This window comes from Corvus hawaiiensis (assembly GCF_020740725.1).
Source record: "Corvus hawaiiensis isolate bCorHaw1 chromosome 31 unlocalized genomic scaffold, bCorHaw1.pri.cur SUPER_31a, whole genome shotgun sequence".
NCBI lineage: Eukaryota > Metazoa > Chordata > Aves > Passeriformes > Corvidae > Corvus > Corvus hawaiiensis.
This window is the reverse complement of record NW_025963246.1, coordinates 1-5,505: the sequence shown is the minus strand read 5'-3', so window position 1 is coordinate 5,505 and position 5,505 is coordinate 1. Positions and strand designations below refer to the sequence as shown.

General features: G+C 50.6%; 1 long non-coding RNA gene across 1 annotated transcript; it reads right to left on the bottom strand.

Moving 5' to 3' along the window:
• Positions 1-3,241: 3,241 nt before the first annotated feature.
• On the bottom strand, positions 3,242-5,476 carry LOC125320613. Its single transcript, XR_007201227.1, has 2 exons — positions 5,411-5,476; positions 3,242-4,842 (listed from the first exon to the last, which is right to left on the bottom strand). It is a non-coding gene; the product is annotated as an uncharacterized LOC125320613 (long non-coding RNA).
• Positions 5,477-5,505: the final 29 nt, after the last annotated feature.

The window sequence follows — 5,505 nt, the reverse complement described above, 5'->3', positions numbered from 1 at the left end:
GATGAGCGCGTGGAGTTCGCTGGGGGACGAAGAATTTGGGATGGAGGGTGGGATGCGGAGGAGGAAAAAAACGGGAAAAAGTCAAAGGAAAAAGAGATGCTGGAGGACCGACCATAGAGTTGGGAGGATAGAGCGCCCCCCTCTCGGCGGCGGGTGGTGCGGCCGCGCTGTCTATGGTCACTTCCGGTGCCGCCATGATGGGAAGGTCACCGGGGCGGCTGCCGGGGGGGGGAGGTGACGCGAGGGGACACCGAGGTGGGGACACCCCCGGGGAGGGCGTGGGGATGGCGGGGACACGGCACCGGTGGCGCTCGGTGGGGAGGGGAGGCGCGGATCCTGCCGGTGGCACCGGGAAGGTCACGGATGGGGCGGGCGCCATCTTGGGGAGGTCACAGACCCCACAGGTGCACCGGGGAGGTCACGGATAGGGTGGGCGCCATATTGGGAAGGTCACGTGCTGTTCGGGCGCCATCTTAGGGAGGTCACGGGGTTTACGGCCCCAACGGATGGCGCTTGGGGACATTTGGCGCCATTTTGGGGCCATTTGGCGCCATCTGGTGCCATTTTGGGGACATTTTGGCGCCATTTGGTGCCATTTTGGGGGCGTTTGGGGCCATTTTGAGTCATTTGGGACCATTTTGGCCATTTTCGGGTCATTTGGGGCCATTTGGGACCATTTAGGGGCCATTTCGGGACCATTTGGCGCCATTTTGGGGCCATGTTGGGGTCAGTTTGGTGCCATTTTGGGGTCACTTTGGTGCCATTTTGGGGCCGTTTGGTTCCATTTTGGTGCCATTTTGAGCCATTTTGGGGGCCATTTTAGCACCACTTTGGTGCCATTTTGGGGCCGTTTGGTGCCATTTTGGGGCCATTTTGAGCCCATTTTGGGGCCATTTTGGGACCGTTTGGTTTCCATTTGGGGGCCGTTTGGTGCTATTTTGAGCAATTTGGGTCATTTTGGGCCATTTTAGGACCATTTGGGGCCATTTTGGGGGCCATTTTGGGACCATTTTGGAGCCATTTTGAGCCATTTGGGTCATTTTGGGCCATTTTAGGACCATTTGGGGCCATTTTGGGACCATTTTGGGGCCATTTTGAGCCATTTTGAGCCATTTTGGGGCCATTTTGGTGTCACTTTGGTGCCATTTTGGGGCTGTTTGGTTCCATTTTGGTGCCATTTTGAGCCATTTTTGGGCCATTTGGGGCATTTGGGACTATTTTGGTGCCATTTTGGTGCCATTTTGGGCCATTTTAGGACCATTTGGGGCCATTTTGAGCCATTTGGGGCCATTTTGGGGTCACTTTGGTGCCATTTTGGGGCCGTTTGGTTCCATTTTGGTGCCATTTTGAGCCATTTTTGGGGCCATTTGGGACCATTTTAGCACCACTTTGGTGCCATTTTGGGGCCATTTTGGGGCCATTTTGGTGTCATTTGGGCCTTTTGGGGCCGTTTTGGTGTCATTGGGCCATTTTGGGGCCATTTTGGAGCCATTTTGTTGCCATTTGGGGCCATTTTGGTGTCATTTGGGCCATTTTGGGGCCATTTTGGGCCTTTTGGGGCCATTTTAGGACCATTTGGTGCCATTTTGAGCCATTTTGGGGCTGTTTGGTTCCATTTTGGTGCCATTTTGAGCCATTTTTGGGGCCATTTGGGGCCAATTTAGCACCACTTTGGTGCCATTTTGGTGCCATTTGGGGCCATTTTGGTGTCATTTGGGCCTTTTGGGGCTATTTTGAGCCTTTTGGGCCATTTTGGGACCATTTGGGGGCATTTTAGCACCACTTTGGTGCCATTTTGGGGCCATTTTGGGCCATTTTAGGACCATTTGGGGCCATTTTGGGGGCCATTTTGGGCCATTTTAGGACCATTTGGGGCCATTTGGGGGCCATTTTGGGGACCATTTTGGGGCCATTTTGGGCCATTTTAGGACCATTTGGGGCCATTTTGAGCCATTTGGGGCCATTTTGGGGTCACTTTGGTGCCATTTTAGGGCCGTTTGGTTCCATTTTGGTGCCATTTTGAGCCATTTTTGGGGCCATTTGGGACCATTTTAGCACCACTTTGGTGCCATTTTGGGGCCATTTTGGGGCCATTTTGGTGTCATTTGGGCCTTTTTGGGGCGTTTTGGTGTCATTGGGCCATTTTGGGGCCATTTTGGAGCCATTTTGTTGCCATTTGGGGCCATTTTGGTGTCATTTGGGCCATTTTGGGGCCATTTTGGGCCTTTTGGGGCCATTTTAGGACCATTTGGTGCCATTTTGAGCCATTTTGGGGCTGTTTGGTTCCATTTTGGTGCCATTTTGAGCCATTTTTTGGGGCCATTTGGGGCCAATTTAGCACCACTTTGGTGCCATTTTGGTGCCATTTGGGCCATTTTGGTGTCATTTGGGCCTTTTGGGGCTATTTGAGCCTTTTGGGCCATTTTGGGACCATTTGGGGGCATTTTAGCACCACTTTGGTGCCATTTTGGGGCCATTTTGGGCCATTTTAGGACCATTTGGGGCCATTTTGGGCCATTTTGGAGCCATTTTAGGACCATTTTGGGGCCATTTTGGGCCATTTTAGGACCATTTGGGGCCATTTTGAGCCATTTGGGGCCATTTGGGGTCACTTTGGTGCCATTTTTGGGGCTGTTTGGTTCCATTTTGAGCCATTTTGAGCCATTTTTGGGGCCATTTTGGGGCCATTTGGGGACCATTTTGGTGCCATTTTGGTGCCATTTGGGGCCATTTTGGGGCCATTTGGGGCCATTTTAGGACCATTTGGGGCCATTTGGGACCATTTTGGGGCCATTTTAGGGCCACAAACCCCCCCCCCTCCCCACCCCTTCCCCTCCCCCCCTCTCCGCTGACGCCGATCCCGAATTTTTTTGTTGTTGCCGGAAAATTCCAAAGTGGGGATTGAGGGAAGGGGGGGGTGGGGGAGGGGATTTGGGATCCGCCCCTCCCCCACAGCCCCTCCCCCCCCCCTCCCCCCCCCGTCTTTATTGGGGTGACACCGAGGGGGACAACGGGGGCCGGGAGGGGACGCGGAATTCCCGAGGGGGGAAAAGCGGGATTGGGGGGGGTTGGGGGAATTTTAGGGGATTTTGGGGGAATTTGGGGGATTTTGGGGATTTTGGGGAATTTTTCAGGGAATTTTGGGTGGATTTTAAGGGAATTTTGAGGGGATTTTGAGGGAATTGGGGCCAATTTGGGGGTGGATTTAAGGAATTTTGGGTGGAATTTTGGGGGTCTTGGGGGGATTTTTTCAGGGAATTTTCAGGGAATTTTAGGCCAATTTTGGTGGAATTTTGCGCGGAACTGGAGGGATTTTAAGGGAATTTTGGATGGAATTTGAGGGGAATTTAAGGGAATTTGAGGGGAATTTGGGGAATTTTGGGGAATTTTTCAGGGAATTTTGGGTGGTTTTTAAGGGAATTTTGGGTGGATTTTAAGGGAATTTTGAGGGAATTTGGGGCCAATTTGGGGTGGATTTTAAGGGAATTTTGGGTGGAATTTTGGGGGGATTTTTCAGGGAATTTTTCAGGGAATTTAGGCCGATTTTGGTGGAATTTTGGGTGGAATTTTGGGGGTCTTGGGGGGATTTTTCAGGGAATTTTTCAGGGAATTTTAGGCCGATTTTGGGTGGAATTTTGGGTGGAACTGGAGGGATTTTAAGGGGAATTTTGGATGGAATTTTGAGGGGAATTTAAGGGAATTTTGAGGGGAATTTGAGGGAATTTTGGGTGGATTTTTCAGGGAATTTTGGGTGGAATTTTGGATGAATTTTGGGTGGAATTTGCAGTGGATTTTTAAAGGAATTTTGGGTGAAATTTGAGGGAATTTTTGGTGGAATTTTGGGTGGAATTTTCAGGAATTTTAGGTGGATTTTGGGTGGAAATTTGAGGGGATTTTACGGGAATTTTTTGTGGAATTTTGGCGGAATTTTGAGGGAATTTTGGGCCAATTTTGGGAGGAATTTTGGGTGGATTTTCACAGAATTTTAGCCCGATTTTAGATGGAATTTTGAGGGGAATTTAAGGGCATTTGGGGTGGAAGTTGGGTGAATTTTTGATGGAATTTTGGGTGAATTTTTGATGGAATTTGGGGTGAATTTTTGGTGGTATTTTGGCCCAATTTTGGATGAATTTTGGGTGGATTTCCAGGGAATTTTGGGCCGATTTTAGATGGAATTTTGAGGGGAATTTATGGGAATTTTGGGTGGAATTTGGGGTGAATTTTGATGGAATTTGGGGTGAATTTTTGGTGGAATTTTGGCCCAATTTTGGATGAATTTTTGGGTGGATTTCCAGGGAATTTTGGGCCGATTTTAGATGGAATTTTGAGGGGAATTTAAAGGAATTTTGGGTGGAATTTTGAGGGGATTTTATGGGAATTTTGGGTGGAATTTGGCTGAATTTTTGATGGAATTTGGGCTGAATTTTCGGTGGAATTTTGGCCCAATTTTGGATGAATTTTGGGTAGATTTCCAAGGAATTTCGGGCCGATTTTACATGAATTTTCAGGGAATCTTGACTGGAATCTGGGCAGCGACTCGGGGGTGGATTTTAGGTGAACTTTCAGGGAATCTCAGCTGGAATTTCGAGAGCATTTGGAGGGAATTCCAAGGGAAAAGGGGCAGGAACTTCCATGGGGATTTCGGGATGGATTTGGGGGAATTCCGGGGCATTTTGGGACGCGCCCCTCAGAGCATCCCGCGCTCCACGCGGGCGCGGCCGAGCTTCATCCCCTTGATGATGAGGATGGTGCCGGCGGCGATGCCGACGATCCCGACGGCCAATCCCAGGGCGCAGATCACCGTCTCCGTGGCCTCGGACACCGGCGCCGGGATTTGGGGTTCTGGGAAAAGGGGGGGGGGGGGACGATCCCCGGACGTTCCCAAATCCTTCCTGGTCCTTCTCCCCATCCCGGACCCTTTTTCCAATCCCAGCCCATTCCCGCCTCATTCCCACCTCATATTCCCCTCAATTCTGCCTTTTCCCCACCCCAAATCCCCCATTTCCCCACCCAAATCCCGGTTTTCCACTCCCCAAACCCCAAATCCCATTTTTCCCTATTTTCCGACCCCAAATCCCCCCATTTTTCTCAGCCAAAATCCCGTTTTCCCCCATTTTTCTGACGCGAATCCCATTTCCCCCATTTCCCCCACCCCCAATCCCATTTTTACCCACTTTCTCAACCCAATCCCATTTTCCCCCATTTCCCCCCATTTTTTCCCCATTTCCCCACCCCCAATCCCATTTTCCCTCCCCCAAATCCCATTTTTTTCCCCATTTTTCCCCATTTCCCCCCATTTCTCCCCATTTCCCTCACCCCAAATCCTGTTTTTCCCCCCATTTTTCCCCATTTCCCCCCACTTTCCCCATTTTTCCCCTTTTTTTCCCCATTCCCCCCCATTTTCCCTCACCCCAGTGCATCCTCCCGGGCCGCTCCAGCCCCTCGTGCTCCACCCCATTCCCACCCCCAAATCCCGTTTTTCCCCATTTTTTCCCCACCCAAATC